Source organism: Schistocerca piceifrons, chromosome 11 (genome assembly GCF_021461385.2).
Source record: "Schistocerca piceifrons isolate TAMUIC-IGC-003096 chromosome 11, iqSchPice1.1, whole genome shotgun sequence".
NCBI lineage: Eukaryota > Metazoa > Arthropoda > Insecta > Orthoptera > Acrididae > Schistocerca > Schistocerca piceifrons.
Window position 1 is genome coordinate 55426397 of NC_060148.1, and position 18503 is coordinate 55444899.

Sequence of the window (18503 nt, forward strand, 5' to 3'; positions counted from 1 at the left end):
CCGATCTACTCCCCGAATGCTGCTGAGGCGGCTTATCGCACCCTCTGGCATTATTACTACCCTGTGAAGCCCGTATCACGTTAGTATGATACTGGTTTCCGTCATTCCTGTTATTATTTGCATTGTACCGATTGTTATTACGGTCCGAACCATTATTGTTATTGCTGCCATGGATGCGGTATGCATTATTCCCGTGGTTATCGTTGTTGTGGTTGCTGTGGTACCCGTTGTTGTTACCACGGCCTCTGCCACTGTCGCGATTATTGCGCCAATTGTCCTCGTCCTCCACTCTTTCCAGGAAATCATTGATTGTCCTGTAATTGCTTCCTACGTATCGTTTTGTATCATCTGGAAGCTTCTTGTAGAGTTCCCAGACTATTTCGGATTCCGAGCGGCGGTCACGCAAATATTCCAACTTGCGGATCCAGCCCTCACAAAACTCCTTCATCGAACCGCGCGAATTCGCATCGAAAGGCCTCGATACGACAAATTCGCGCCAGACTCTTTGCTGTTTTTGCTCTGACCAGTATTCAGCCAGAAACAAATTTTTAAATTCGTCAAAAGTCAGGTTCGTAATGTTGAGGTTTAAGCCCCAACGCTTGGCATCACCAGCCAACACATCAATAATCGCATTAATTTTTCTCTCATCAGTCCATGATCTGGGTAAAACTCTTTCACAATTTTTAATGAAATCCGTCGGGTGTATACCGCCTTTTTTCAAGGGGTCGAACCGCTCCTCTTTCGTCAACAACTCCGAACTATGTGCACAGATTGGCACATAGCTCTGTTTTTCGTCAAGTTTCCTTTCTAATTCCGACACCCTCGTAATCACTTGGCAAGTGGTTGTCGCAAGCGTTTCCACTTCCCTCTTTTTCTCTTCGCAGGTATTAGCCTGCTTCGCCACTTTGGTATCTACTTCGGATACTAAAGCCTTTAAAGTTTCCACCTTCTTTTGATCCTCTTTTTTCACTAATTGAATTTGTTCCGTCACCCTATTCTCGATGATCGGAGCAACTGATTCTCCTACACTTTTCTCGATTCTGCTAATTTCGGAATAAAAACGAGTATTTATGCTCGCAATTTCCGCCTGAACGCCTATCATTTCCTGTTTAAGATTACCGATTTCGCTATTAATCACAACAATATCTTCTTTGATTTTATCAACTTTTGTGTTAACAACTCCAACATTGTTGTTAACAACATTAATAGCTTTGTTGTGACTGTCTAGCTTTCGTTCAATTTTTTCAGACTGAGCTTCTTGCTTGGCCGATTGACTCTTGATTTCGTTAATCAAAACATTCAATAAATCAGTTAAATTCCCGGAAACTACCGGTTTTACTTCCGTAGCGGCTTCCTCTTTAATTGTCCCCCCGTATTCGTCATCAAGGGATTCGCATTTGATTTTCACTTCCGACTCCGAAACATTTTCTAAAGTGTGGAATTCCATTTCTGCTCTTTGTTGCGTTTCGGCGGTCGCGTCTTTCATGCCAGCCGCCTGTCCCTGAACAATGGGTACCGCGGTGCGCGTTTCCCACTGTTCGACCGATTGTTCCGTATCTAAGTCTACCAAATTTTGGTAATTGTTGCCTTCACTCATTTTAATAATTTTCAATATAAATGCAAAATCTCAACTCTAATTAGGATTCCTCACACGAATATTCTCGCTGACGTATCGACCATTTCGTAACCAGTACTTTGTTACGAGATTTGCACAATGCAAAATTCGTGTCCAGAACAACCTCAAATTTGAACAACGTCCTGTCACGGTCGCCACGTGTAACCTCCCCCCTCACTTATCGACCTTAATGACAGTGAAAAATTAAACCGCGTGTACCTAATGGGAATTTTGGAAAAGCAATCGTCACCGAAGTTAATCTATCGGTAAAGAGGGAGGAAAGGGTTACATCTAAATGAAAGGAAAAATGCAAATGAAACTGGTGGAAATTAATTTTGAAAAGGGATAAAGTTAATAAAGAAAGTAAATGTGCGGCCGTTACGTTAACAATTACCTAGCGGTAATTAGATATTTGAGATTTGGAGGAAATCACGGTCGCCAGTCCCAAGGACAATTACTGTAGTAACTGAAAAAGTAAGGTTATTACACATATAATTAGCACTAGAAGCGTGGCAACTGAAGGTTGACACGTGTAGTGTGAAAACTGAAAGTTTGTCAGAAGTAATAAATTTCGCTACACTCTGACTTAATTTAGCAGAAGAATTAATAAAACCAGAAAACTGAAAGTTAATTTAGTGACTGAAATTAATAAGAAGCTTTCTTTCTTAAGCACATCGAAATCCAGTAAAATACGGTTAGTCTTGGACTACCTCAACAATCATTTCAAAAGCAACTTGACTCTACGCAATTTAGAAACAATAGATTTAACTTTGAACTTGAATTAACTGATTCTGAACTATTAACAATAGTAAAATTTAGTACGTACCAAGCTGAGCTGCAGTCACAGGTAAGCTAAAATATGCTAACAAAACTCGCACTCTAAATTTGTGCTCATGTAACCTAAATATTGTAGCCAGCTACTGAACTTTGAAATTAAAGCAGTGAAATCTAATTATATTATTTTAATGCTGGCGTTTGAATTTCAACGACACTCGGGTTCATTTCGGAAAAGGAAGGGACCCTGCTTGGCAATGCAATCGGGGCAATGAGCAACAAAGGTTCATGCTAAGTTGCTGTAATTTTGCGAGGCAAATGGAACAATTTGAAAAGCTGAGGTCTGCCATACAGTTCTGAAACTTTACGTGCTTTAGTCTTCCTTGTTGGTTGATTGAAGGTTTGAAGCCGTCGATCGAGGAGGTGGCGACAGTCACTCATTGTCGGCCGTCGCTGTTGCAGAAGCTGGATGTTGGCGCGCCTTCTTCTCGACACGGTCACCAGGCGAAACGGGCTCTTGATGTGCGCCAGCTAATGCTTCCCGTCCGCGACACCATGTCAGAAACTATCATCGCGAGTCGAGCGCAATTACATGCTGCCAAACCCCGAAAGCGCGGCAACTCGCGGGAGCGTCATACAACACACCTGCTCCACTCGCTACTCCAGCCAGACTCTCACTGCTCAGCCCGCGCTCCACGCGGCAGAGTTAACACTACCAAAGATCCTACACACTTTGATTCTTCACACGACCTATCGACGTAATCGTTCGATAGCAGTTTTCCCTAGGCAAGACCCAGCGTAAAAATACAAATAATATTTACGAAACAAACCAATTATACATCGACATAAGTGCATAAATATATATATATCCAAACAGTAAAGCAATTACAATATATAAAGAGACAGAAATGTCATATCTTGAGGTAACAAAACAAGGAAAAAAATAATAGTACAATAGATGGAAATAGGAGGATATGCATTTCCGGCGTTACAACCCCAGGAGCAACAGTGTCCCTAATTTGCTGGGAAGTGGCGGTGTGGTCCCCTACGGCACTGCGTAGGATCCTACGGTCTTGGCGTGCATCCGTGCGTCGCTGCGGTCCGGTCCCAGGTCGACGGGCACGTGCACCTTCCGCCGACCACTGGCGACAACATCGGTGTACTGTGGAGACCTCACGCCCCACGTGTTGAGCAATTCGGCGGTACGTCCACCCGGCCTCCCGCATGCCCACTATACGCCCTCGCTCAAAGTCCGTCAACTGCACATACGGTTCACGTCCACGCTGTCGCGGCATGCTACCAGTGTTAAAGACTGCGATGGAGCTCCGTATGCCACGGCAAACTGGCTGACACTGACGGCGGCGGTGCACAAATGTTGCGCAGCTAGCGCCATTCGACGGCCAACACTGCGGTTCCTGGTGTGTTCGCTGTGCCATGCGTGTGATCATTGCTTGTACAGCCCTCTCGCAGTGTCCGGAGCAAGTATGGTGGGTCTGACACACCGGTGTCAATGTGTTCTTTTTTCCATTTCCAGGAGTGTATTTGGGTTCTCGGTGGCATATAGTCCTGGAAGTGCTTTATGGTAAGAGTATTCTCCAGAGAGAAGGAAACTTTAGTCCGTTTGATAAAGCACTTTATACTGCCTGGTAGCAAAGTGATTACAGACGGCTTTCCATCCTACAAGACACTAAAAGCAGAAGAATTCAACCACGAGTTCGTGAACCATTGCGTAGAGTTCGTGTCTTCCGATGATCCCAGTGTCCACATGCAGAACATCAGGAGGCTGTGGAAACCAATGAAATTTTCCATTAAAAGACAAGGATGTCCAGGAGAAAGAGACCAACTCTAACCGTTTCAGTATCTTTATTTCCATAACTTGCAGTTGCAAGGAAAAGTGTGACACTTTGCCCTTAGCTTTGCGTGACAGAGGCCGAGTCTACCCAGGTTATGGCAAAAAAGGAATGCTTCCCATAGTATACACATCAAATGGACTTTTTCATGAAGATAACGTCGATGACGAGTGAGGTAAGTCAGTTGCTTTACTATTACAAGAATTTAAGTCCACGTTCTTCTTTTGTCATTGCTGTTGTAACCATTGCAAACACCGCTCATAACTCCTGCCACCGCAATCGCAGTCAAGTTATCGATTTAGAATCGTGCCTTTGATATCTATCGTTTTGGGCCCAAGGCTTCGATAGGCAAGCATTCTTGGAAATTACCGACCATAGGAACACAACAATACAAGGAGGACAAGCTGTGACATAGTCGCGAAGAAACACAGTGTCCTGTATATGTAATAAGTTTCCTTTAATTTACGTCTATGGTCACAATCTTTTCTGTTTAACAGATTACCGGTTTTGGTCTTTAATGATCATCATCAGATCTGTCTCATGACTTTATTTTTATGAGACAGATCTGATGATGGTCATTAAAGACCGAAACCGGTAATCTGTTAAACAGAAAAGATTGTGATCATAGACGTAAATTAAAGGAAACTTCATACAAGGAGCACTGCAGACGGCATGAGCACACCACCAGAAATGTTCGCCACCATTGTGAACAGAAACAGAGACAGGAAACAAATGATTGCAGAAAACAATGTTTCCGACAGAAAATGCTTCTAGCGGCAGTATGAGTGCAGCTTAAAGTCTTGTCAGTTATGTTAGTCTGTGCTAAAGTCTTGTGTGCATTGTACGACACCATTTTATTCTCTGGTTAGTTATTATGAACTTTTGCAATATTGAGCATATACAAATCTTGATTGTATGAAATTATTATTAATAACTACATTTATCATATATACAAAGAATAAGATGCCAACATTTAAAATAAACAATCATAATCTTTTATTATAATCTTAGGGTAGAGATGTACCCATGGCACATCTCCAAACTAGAAGCTGTTATTGTATCTTACCCTAAGTGTTTGAGGAGCAGTAACTATTTCATAGATAACTTTCACATTTGTAATAATCTTTAGTAGTATATGTAATCTGGGAGGAAATGGGAAGTTACTGGAGGTATGACAACTTCACTGTGTTCTACCCTTTTTACATTCATCTCAGCTTAAAACAGTCAGTTTTGTGTTCAGAATAAAAATACCTGTTCTCAAATGTGAAAGAATTAGCAGAGATGCTTTAAAAGTAGCATACAAGAACCAGAGATGGGAGGAAGAACTGTACTGCTAAAGAAAAAGAGCATAATGCTCAGAATTCGGATCAGAAAATATGATTCAAACAATTAATTTTACTGTGTTAAAGGTAGCTTGAGTAAGCACAAATCATTTATATGTTTATAGGAATAATTTTAAGCGGTGTATAACTTTTTTGCTCTGAAGCATTCACTAAAAGATGGAAACTAGTTGTCCCTGTGGGAGGTAAGAATAAACAATATTTTCTGCTATAGATGTGACTGAATGAATTCTGGACATCAGCATAATCTCAAACTCTTTGTTACATTAAATAGTCAATAAGCCATCAATATCAGAAAAATGGTACTTCAAGGATGTGCAATATAAAATATTTTAGTTTAAGTTACCTTCAGCTAGCTTCAGTCTAGAATAAAGAAGGGCACTGAAAATAGCTCAATATTCAAGGAAAAATAAAAACACTGCATTCCATGCACTCCTTCCACATGCTACAGCTGCATAGATTCATTAACTAGATTCTTGTTTTCCTTCTATGACATATGTACGTAGCTACTATTTTATGGTAAATATGGATAATAATGATAACTGAGAAACACAACAGCTATGTGGTGCAGCTGAGAAGGCATCACCAGTTTTTATATACTAACTTTCCTGTTATTCTTACTGTGTTAAACTTTTTTCTTAAAAGATAGGTGACAGGCTTCAGTGAATAATAGCAGATGGGAGACAATGCATTAATGGGCCTATAATCTTAATATTTTCTCTAAAAGGCCAAAGTTGTTCTGACATTGCTGTGGTGTTTTCGAAATGAGTGATTCCTAATAGAAAATAGAGTGGAACAACATTTTCTGCTCTTAAAGTAATGTTGCTAAATGAAATTGGAACACTACCATTTTTACAAAACATTTTGCACATGAAAAAACAATGTTTTTGTCTAAAACTGAAACAGCTGTTAATGCTAATTGTACCTGTAACTGTTGTGGTTCTTCGATTTGGTCAAGCCTATTAAGGAGCTGCTAAATAAAACGAAACAGTCCTTTCCACTACTGCAGTGACTGTGACACACACCAGATAAATAAAACTATTTGGCCACAATCGTCATTTCAATGTGAGTGATTTACATATATAAGATGACAGAATTCACAAAGTACTGAAATCAAATGCATACTACTACAAATAAACGTATTATTTTAGGAAACAGAGAAATGGTCTCACCTATCAGTCATATGCTCTTGTTTCTCACATACAAGAATGAAAAGATGAAGTATGACTTCCTTTGACAAAGCAAAATCTGGCTATAAACTCAGAATCATGTCGTCTCACTATTTTCTCCTTCCTCATTCTCATGAAGAGTTCAGACAAAATTTTGTTATTGCTATCTGTAACTGCATCTGTCACTATTTCTGCCATCTTGAAAACTTATTCCCCAGTTCAGCTCACTAACCAGCGAAAAATCTCCAGTTAAGTTATCCCAAGTTTATTCTCCAGTTAGGCATTATTCCAGGTTCGTACAACGTTTTCTTCACACTATTCCAGGAATAGACCTTAACCAGCTGCTACCTGAAGATTTTAGAATCGCCTCATACCTCGTTATGTTTAAGCTCAGAGTATGTTCTATGATCCTACAACAAATCGATGTCAAGATATTGGATGGTAGTTTTGTGGATCTCTTGTACTATCCTTTCCGAAGAGATTTACTAGTGCAGTTTCACCAGTGTCTCAGGTGGAGACATAGTTGTGAAGATGTGTCATGCAATAACACGAACACTGAACGATTATATTTGGGTTAGCAATGTATACACAGAGATAAAACCGAGCGAGGTGGCGCAGTGGTTAGACATTGGACTCGCATTCGGAAGGACGACGGTTCAATCCCGCGTCCGGCCATCCTGATTTAGGTTTTCCGTGATTTCCCTCAATCACTCCAGGCAAATGCCGGGATGGTTCCTCTGAAAGGGCACGGCCGACTTCCTTCCTCATCCTTCCCTAATCCGATGAGACCGATGACCACGCTGTCTGGTCTCCTTCCCCAAACCAACCAACCAACCAACCAACAGAGATAAATATCTATATATACTTATATTCATACCTTTGCATTAATTATTTTTTAAAAAACATCATCCTTTGTCCCCATTCCAAATATTTTTGAGCAACAAATCATACGATTCATCATTCTTATCTTCTCTGTTTTCCTACTCATTTGATCTAGCATCCCACAATGCCCACAATGACTTATACATTTCTATGCACTTCAATCTTTTCTTGTTTTGAGCTTATTTCCCACACAACAACAAATGTAATCCGCCCAACTGGTCTGTGTAGTATGCGGAAGACTGTCAAGAACTTTCAATACTGCCCACAGACGGCACAATATTTCGAGCCAACACAATATAATTCCAAAGCTTTTGAGGTTCTCAATATTGCTACACAACCCCTCAATTTCACACTTAGATGGCCAATATTATTGCCCACCTGGGAAATATAATATTAATAATTTTATTGCAGCCCAGTAGCCATACAAAGTCCAAGTATAATGATAATAATAAACGAAATTAGAAATTTTACATATTCTGATTTGCATAGTCACTTATTGACCATGTCCTTTTGGTACAGAGTTCTATATTGCACCGTTTGTATATTTGATGGTACAGTTTACATTCACATATTACATTTGGTTTATGATATGACGTGTTGTTGCTAATATGGTGCTGGAAATCATGAGCTGCCATTCTGGTGATCACATACCTTATTTCGAAGTTTTCCTTTCTCCATGTTTGGTCAATCATGGCGCCTGTGCTGGAGAATCCTGGAGATACATCTTCCCTTTTTTACTTCAGTGGCTTCCAGGCTTTCTGAAAAGCTGGTGTTGGGTAGCATCAATGAGGAAGGGTTCCCTTGCCAGCAAGTATACAAGTCTGGATAGTGTTTTTTTGGACAGTCCTATTGCTTTCTTTATATAGGTCGCCTTTATTCTTTCTAGTGTCGCTAGGTTTTTCACTGTAAGATGATTTCTATGGTGTAAGTCAGTATTGGAAAGATTTTGGCTCTGAATAATGGCACTGAGGCCTCCAGGCAGAGGGATATAACGTTTGCCATTTCATGGATTGCTACTGTTGCTTGTATTGCTTTCTCTGTTACATGTTTTGTATTTTATAGTTTTTTGTATCGTGACCCCTAGGTACTTGAAGTCTGGTACGATTTTCACATTTCTCTCCTATATAAAGATCTCTGCTGATGCAGGTTCTCTTCCTCCATTTCGGAGTACCATCACTTCTGCTTTTGACACATTTATTTCGAAGCCATGATCGACACACCAATCTTCCATATCGTTTATTGCTTCTTGTAACTTTGCAATGTTCTTTGCGCCTATTACAATATCATCTGAATATGCACATGAGATTACACCCTTGCTTTGGGGTATTCTCACAATTTCTTCCACACCAACGACAAATAACAGGGGACTCAGTGGGTCTCCCTGAAGTACTCAGCTTGATTGGAGTATCGACTGCAATAGGGAGATGTCCGAGATCCTTATTTCATTGCATCGCAGTTTTCAACTTACGATTTGTTTCCATATGTTGCTTTCCCTTAGGATTTCTTCTAGTTTTTTAGTCACTAATTTGCTGCTTATAAAGTCAAAAGCTTCTGTGAAGTCTATAAATACTATGTACAACTTTTCTCTGTCTTCAAGGGCTCCCCATACACTCTTTAGCAGCAGTTCTGTTGCAGCCATGAGTTAATCTTACTTTCCTGCATCCCATTTGGCTTTTGGGGAGGTGTTGATCGATTGTTCGCTTTATTCTTTCTGTTATTATTTTTGTAGACACTTTGAAAGTTAAGTGTACGGGGCTATGCCTCTGTACTTGCTACGGTCCTTGGGATCTCCTGCTCCTTTATATAGCACTGTTGCTATTGACTGTCTCCACTGCTCTGAAACGGAGGCTATTTCTAAACACATGGGAAATGAAGTCAATATTATTCACCGTCTAGGGCCCACTTAATTTCTTAAGTAGTTTATAAGATACAGCAGTCACGTGGCGTATACTATATTTGAATTGGTATCTGCAATCACAGTTTGCACTGGTCTATACATGTTGCCCTCAATACAAGGAATTGTAGTACTTACACTACTGGCTATTAAAATTGCTACACCACGAAGATGGCGTGCTATAGACGTGAAATTTAACCGATAGGAAGAAGATGCTGTGATATGCAACCGATTAGCTTTTCAGAGCATTCACACAAGGTTGGCGCCGGGGGCGACATCTACAACATGCTGACATGAGGAAAGTTTCCAACCGATTTCTCTTACACAAACAGCAGCTGACCGCCGTTGCCTGGTGAAACGTTGTTGTGATGCCTCGTGTAAGGAGGATAAATGCGTACCTTCACGTTTCCGACTTTGATAAAGGTCGGATTGTAGCCTATCGCGATTGCGGTTTATCGTATCGCGACATTGCTGCTCGCGTTGGTTGAGATCCAATTAATGTTAGCAGGATATGGAATTGGTGAGTTCACAAGGGTAATACGGAATGCTGTGCTGGATCCCAATGGCCTCGTATCACTAGCAGTCGAGTTGACAGGTGTCTTATCCGCATGGCTGTAACGGATCGTGCAGCCACGTCTTGATCCCTGAGTCAACAGATGGGGACGTTTGCAAGACAACAACCATCTGCACGAACAGATCGACGACGTTAGCAGCAGCATGGACTATCAGCTCGGAGACCATGGCTGCAACTACCCTTGACGCTGCATCACAGACAGTAGCGCCTGCGATGGTGTACTCAATGACGAACCTGGTTGCACAAATGGCGAAACGTCATTTTTTCGGATGAATCCAGGTTCTGTTTACAGCATCGTGATGGTAGCATACGTCTTTGGCGACATCGCGGTGAATGCACATTGGAAGCGTGTACTCGTCATCGTCATACTGCCGTATCACCCGGCGTGATGCTATGGGGTGCCATTGGTTACACATCTCGACCGAGATGTGTAACCCCTCAATTTCACACTTAGATGGCCAATATTATTGCCCACCTGGGAAATATAATATTAATAATTTTATTGCAGCCCTCTTGTTCGCATTGACGGCACTTTGAACAGTGGACGTTACATTTCGGATGTGTTAAGACCTGTGGCTCTAACCTTCATTCGATCCCTGAGAAACCCTACATTTCAGCAGGATAATGTACCACCGCATGTTGCAGGTGCTGTACGGGCCTTTCTGGATATAGAAAATGTTCGACTGCTGCCCTGGCCAGTACATTCTCCAGATCTTTCACCAATTGAAAGCGTGTGGTCAATGGTGGCCGAGCAACTGGCCCGTCACAAGATGCCAGTCACTACTCTTGATGAACTGTGGTATCTTGTTGAAGCTGCATGAGCAGCTGTACCTGTACACACCATCCAAGCTCTGTTTGACTCAATGCCCAGGCATATCAAGGCCGTTATTAGGGCCAGAGGTGGTTGTTCTGGGTACTGATTTCTCAGGATCTATTCACCCAAATTGCGTGAAAATGTAATCACATGTCAGTTGTAGCATAATATATTTGTCCAATGAATATCTGTTTATCATCTGAATTTCTTCTTGGTGTAACAATTTTGATGGCCAGTAGTGTATATGATTTCGCTTTCCAACAGTGATCAGTCATGCACATTTTCAACAATCTAATGGGGTTCTCACACATTCAATACTGTTGTCAATATATTAATCATCTGACAGTGAGTTCTGGCATATTGTCAATACCAGGAATATTGACAGAGCAGTACTGATAGACGCTAAAATATTCTCCAGTTTCACATCATTTGCTGTCCAGGTGTTTGCCCAGTCTCATGAAACAGTTGCAGGCCACTAGCTTGTATCACAGAACTATTGTTTACATTTACATATCCGACCAGTCTTTAATTCACATTGACAGCTATAGAGAGAAATGAATAGACAATTAATGTTGGAGTTTATTGAATTTTAGTATTGGCGGACATAACTGCGCTCAACTTTAAACATTCAAATGACCTGCATGTGCCCAAAAATCCTTACGTTACACTTAACCTTTAATCAACAGGAACTGTGGATTTAGTAAAGGTGGATTACACTTGACAGAACGTCACCATCACATCTGTCACACCAAAAGATTTTCCTCTACGGTTCAAATGGTGGCATTCGCACACACTGTCAATGGAACGTCTACAACATGTCACGTCGAGGTTTCTCACGAATAATGTTCCAACAGGCGATAGTGTAGCGTACTTAGATAGCAACTGTTACATTAAGTCACAGTCTAACATAACAGTCGCGACACTCACTGCTGTAAAAGATGTTACCGTTTGAAACCTGGAGCGACACTAGCGCTCCAAGCGGCGTGAAAGAAGAATGCCAGATGCGTCATAAATACGAGTATAATGTTTTGGATGAAATGCTGTGTGGCTAGGGCCTCCCGTCAGGTAGACCTGTCACCTGGTGCAAGTCTTTTGAGTTGACACCACTTCTGTGAATTGGGTGGCGATGGTGATGATATGATAATCATGATGATGATGATCAAGACAACACAACACCCAGTCCCTGAGCGGGGAAAATCTCCAACCCAGCTGGGAATCAAACCTGGGTCCCTTTGCATAGCATTCCATCGCATTGACCACCCAGATATGGAGGCAAAAACTTGTGAATCCAATGGCAACCTACAAAATATTCGTGAGGAAACATTTGTGACACTGACAGAACTGCAGCTTACCACATTCATATTAAAGGAATATAAACACACAAATTCATATGCATGAAGCACAGACGTGTACCTCTATGTGCAAAGGGGACCGACACCTCATTTGTCGTTCCATAGGCCTACTGTGTCCTAGTCATTGTCACCTGCTACCACAAGTACGACCTTCATCTCTATATTATTCTAACTGCGACAAGCAATTGCCAAATAGTGGCAGAAATACGATGAAAACATTACGATGAGCTAATTCAAGCGTCTACTTAAGCACCTTAGTGAAAATAACATTACTGCCAAAGTCACAGTTTGGATTTCTTAAGGGTTCCGATATTGAGAGTGCTATTTACACTTACAGTGAAAATGTCCTTAATTCATTAGACAACAAAATAGAGGCAACTGGCATATGCTGTGACCTGTTAAAGGCTTTTGACTGTATGAATCACAACATTCTTTTAAGTAAATTAAAATTTTATGGCATCACTGGTAGTGCTGCAAAGTGGTTTCTGTCATATCTTAATAATAGAAAACAAAGGGCAACATTACGTAACACTTCAGCAGTAGGCAATCAGACATCATCTGACTGGGAAGAAATTACGTGTGTTCCTCAAGGTTCCATACTAAGTCCATTAGTTTTTCTTGTGTATATAAATGACTTGTCACATGTTACATTATCATATGCCAAGTTTGTCTTATTTGCAGATGATACAAGCATGGAAATAAATAGTAAATTAAATATAAATTTAGAAAGGGCAGATAATCAAATTTTTACTAACATTTATAAGTGGTTCATAGCCAATTCACTGTCACTAAACTTTGAAAAGACCCACTATATGCAGTTCAGAACTTCCAAGAAATTTCCTTCTAGCGTATGTATAAAACATGACGACATGGAAATAGGAGAAGTTGAGGGTGAAAAATTCTTGGGATTACAACTTGATAATAAATTCAGTAGGGAGCGACATACTAACGAACTGCTAAAGTGCCTAAACGAGTCTGTGTTTGCGATGCGAATGACGTCAGACATAGGAGATATAAATATAAAAAAACTGGTATTTTTTGCTTATTTTCACTTCATTATGTCATATGGTACCATATTTTGGGGTAGCTCCACAAACCGAGAAAAAATTTATAGAGTACAGAAGCGTATAATAAGTGTAATGTGTGGTGTAAATCCAAGAACATCATGTCGAAACCTATTCAAGGAACTGGGCATACTAATCACATATTCGCAGTATAGTTATTCATTAGTGGAGTTTGTTGTAAATAACACATCTCTTTTTCCACCTAACTGCTTACTACACAGTATCAATACTAGCAACAAGAACAATATACATAAAGATTTAAGATCACTTACTCTTGCCCAGAAAGAAGTCCAGTATTCAGCAACTTATATTTTCAATAAATTACCAACAACCATTAAGAGTTTAGTTTCAGACAAGGCACAATTTAAACATAGTTTAAAAGAATTTTTGGTAGCCAACTCCTTCTTTTCCATCTATCAATTTCTCAACAAGTGCAGTAGACCATTTTAATGAAAATTTATTATACTTTAATTTTTGACAATACTTGATTGTAACAGCCAACTAACTACCTACTGTGTGAATGGATCTATGGAAAGCGGTTGTAAGTCTTAAGTCTGTAAATAGTGGAAGTTTAATTTTAAATCTTGTACATAATTTGACTGTTCTTAACTGAGACTCATCGAAATGAGTAATTTACTTTAATTTTTGACAATACTTGGTTGTAATAGACAAGTAACTAGCTACTGTGTGAATGATAGATTTAATGAAAGCGGATGTTAAGCATTAAACCTGTAAATATTAGAAGTTTAATTTTAATTCATGTACATAATTTTACTGTTTATTGACTGAGGATCATTAAAATTAATTAAACTCAAGTTTTTCTAATTACATTTTTGTAATGTTTGTATTTACATGTTCCAGACCCAGGAGGATTCCCTCTTTAGTGGGTCTATGGAATAAATAATTAATCTAATCTAATCTAAATCTAATTACGCTATATTTCATGCAAAATCAAACATTTCAATAATTTTCAAACAATCTGTCAGTGAACAAGGCGCTAAACAAAAGAATGTCATCACATGAAGGAAGCAAAGACAATTAAGTGACAAGCAACAGAAGTGAATGAAATACATGCCAAAGAAGTCAGCAGCCCAAATGAACCAACTTCTTCAGTTTCTTATTTGGTTTCTCATTGTTAGAAAGTAAGTCTTGATTCCAATATCTGAGGCAGTGAAAGAATGTCACTTTCACAAATAACCTGATCAACAGCAGCTTAATTTCTTCATAACATCCAGGAGGAAAATTTGGGATAGCCATTAACAAGTCCACATATAATGCACCACAAGTTTCCTTGTGAGCATGTTAATCAAAAACTGAAGCCATCTGATCTTCACAATCCCTCAAAAAAACTAACTTTTTCATTGCTGATAACCAAGCTTCGAAAATTGTCTTCATAACTTTTAAAATGGCAATGAAATTTGTCATTTGCATCTAAGTCCTGGCTGTTGTCTACAAGCAGAGTCCTGCATTTGACACAATTATGTTAAGGACAAAGTTTCTTCAAGATGTAGTGAACACATATCTCATACTATTTTGTTCTCCCAGATCTGCTGGAATTTCCATATTTGGTATATTTGTGACAGAACTTGTGTGACACTTGCATAACAATGGTGAGACCTGTAATGTGTGAGCAGATTTCATGTCTAGTATTGCCTGACCCCAGTCAATTCCTTCACAAATACTGCTTGCCACATTGGAAGAGTTTATCAATTTACTTAACATACAGTTGTTAAATGCAGCACAAAATTGCCTTGGAATGTGTTGCTGCAAAACCATCTCTCTACCTTATACTAAAAAAAAAGTTTTCCAATGTGTCTTGGTTAATTTTACATGAGAATAAATACAATTTGGTTCCAGTCCATACCTCAGCAGCAAGCATTTCCAATGCACATATATTACTTAGAAACTCCTTTACACACTTTATCCTTGTGGAGTAATCATTTCCATCATAGTCTACAAATTACAGAGAGTGAATCCATGGCTTCATCAGATGTAGAACATCTAGATGCTATACAAAGGCACAGGCCCTTTCACACTGTATGCATTAAAGATTTCAAAAATGTCATTAACTTTGTGACAAAAGCCTGCAGTAACGATTTCAGATAATGGCATATTACCACAAAAAACAAGTGTCAATACCAGCTTAACACATGAAGTGCAGTTCCATTTTAGAAAAAGCTGGCAGTTCCATAACTTTAGTCAGCTTGAGAGCTAACTTGTGTCTTCTGTGGAGTTCATCTGAATAGAGCTGGGACGTATCCTTCTGAATAGAGCTGCAACATATCCTTCTGCATAGAGCTGGGACATGTCCTTCTGAATAGAGCTTAGACATGTCCTTCTGAACAGAGCTGGGACATGTCCTGCCAAGAGGCAGCACCAACCAAACAATCATTTAATGTATGAATTATATCATACCCATACAGATTGTTTCTGATACTCCTTAACAAATGAGGGGTGTCATAGAAGAAGTAGATCTTCATATACCAAACTTGGATTGTCTTGTGTAATTCCCAGTCTCTTTCCGCTGTCCACAAAACCTGAACCCTGGTCAGTCATACAAGTCTTTACCACCAAGCCAATTTCCTTAAGTCTTTTTGACTACTTCATGCAATATAGCTGTCAAATGCATAGCTCTCACTGTTCCTTTACAAAAACATTACAGCAATGGTCGTTTGAAAAACGAAAATTGCCATTAATCATTATCACCAACACACTGTGGCATGTTTAGCTGTGGGTGTAAACTCCAAGTCCTCAAAGCCAATAACACTATCAGAAGTGTTGTTATATGTTAAATTTGCCAGTAGAGACATTTCATCCAATGACACATTCACTAGTTTATCAGTACTGGAGAAATGCTGTAACTTCTGCTTTAAATAGTGGAATATATTGTCACTTATCCCACATTTTATTTGTATGCCTCCCACATACCCCAGTAATGTACACATTGATGAAAGCATAAAACATTCTGACAAAAATCTGTATGCCTGAGTGGTGTAATATAATAAATTTAGAGCAAACAGCTTATTTTCATCTTTCTATCTTGCAGCACGTTTCTCGTTCAGTGGCGTGCTAGGCTCAACAACAAGTCAAGGACATCTTTTTTTAAATATTGGGATCCTATAGTTTTCAAAATTTGTTTCTACATCTTCGCATGATCCTTCAGATGCAGTTTCTGTTGCTGTCTGTACTTAAAATAATAGGCACTTTCCTTGTCCCATAATAGTTTTGCACCAAATCTATCTGCACCTTCTCTTGCTTCACATGCTTTTGCAAGACAGGAATAACTAAACTTAACCTAACAACTTCATCATCAAAGCAGGTCTGTGTTGATGATTCAGATGAATCTGGCACTGATATATGGAGAGTTGAACTGACTGCTTCTGTGCCATAGTACTGTTCCACAACTGTAGACAGATTGTCAAACCTTTGTGGCAGTTTCCTCTTTGTTCCTCAGTTGAGGTAGCTAATTCAGGATGCCAAAGAGTGCGGGTACTGCATTCCACATGAATTCATTATTGTCTGCATTCATGAACTGGTTTTGCTCGAAGTTCAGCAAAGAAAACATAACATTATTATAAAGGTAGACAGTGTCTTTTTTCATAAGATTTTCTCATCTGCTATTCACTACGTAGCCATTTTCTGACCTCAAACGAAGTCATTAATAGACATGTAGTTTGCAAGCAAATCCTGATGACATAGTTTGGTAACATGATGGTATATACCTCTGGGGGTCCTTAGGAATCCTAAAAAGACACATGTGGTTTCTTCTTCTTTTTGTTGCTGCAGTTTATTGCGCTACAGACACGCCCATTTGTGAAAATCATTGTACAAACCAAACTAAACAACCACTATTCACTTTTGCTTTCACCATCGTGCCGAACTCAACAGAAGTAAATTTACAAACACTAAACAGCTCAGCTGTGTGTCTTATGGGACATTGGTGTGAAGAGAATGAAAGCTCATATTTAGCCTTAGCCTCATATAAACTTGCTTCTTTCTACAGTAGACACTCCATGAAATGTGGGGGTTAATGTATTTATGTGAAGAGAGTTATTTCATTTAAAGACAGTAATGACCTTACTGCATTAAGTGTTGATAAATATTATGAACTCTCCGCTATTGAAGTAACAGAACACAGCATTTTAAAAAAAATGGTAATTTGTGTGTAGCAACACCGAGTGGTGATGTGAAAATTTTTTCTCAAAACTGAATCGGACACAAGCTAAGGTATCTTGCTCAAAAACGAGCATAATCGTCTGTGAGGACCTCAGTATCAATACAATGAAGTCATATGATGTCATCTATGCATATTTAAATGTTTTGCACAGTTATGGCATGAATTCACATGTAAACTGTTCCACTAGAATAACCAAACAATCGTCTACATTGATAGACCAAGTAGCAACAGACACACACAGAAAAAATGCTGTATACGTGTTCAAGAGCTAGGCTTATCATATCATTTTTGCCAGATATTAAAAGTAAATTTTTGTGTAGAAATACCCCCTAAATTAAAAGTATACAAAAGGCTCGTCTCAAAGTCAAACTTGCATGAATATTCAGCCCAGATACAATATGAAAGATGGGAGGAAGTCTATGCAGAAACAAATGTGAACAAAATGCTTTATAGTTTCTTGCCCATTTTTAAACTAAAATTTGAGGAACCATTCCTCAAAACTTTGCATACCATTGAAATTTAAGAAAAAAATACATAGATAACCAGAGGAAACAAAAAAATCCTCTGTAACTCTTAGATATCTCGTTTCAACCAAAAATAGACAGACTGACCCAGCCTTTTTCCAATTTTATAAAAACTACAAGAGAATCTACAGAAAGGTACTACTAGCTGCTAAAAACCTCTCGCACCATAAAATACTACTGTGGGCAGAAAACAAAAGCGAAACAGCCTGGTATATTATCAAATGGGAAACAGCAAACGCAGAGCAAAAACATTTGAATTCACAAATTAAGAACAAAAATAGACAAACGAACCACCCAAAAGAAATAGTATTCATCAACAGTATTGCTAAGAAATTACAACAGAACCTGGAAGACATATCTTACTCACCTAGAACCATCCACGCAACTCAATAGCACTCTGTCCAACAACTGAGAAAGAGGTCGCACATGTTATACATCAACTACAAATCAACTGGTCTAGATGAAGTCCCAGCT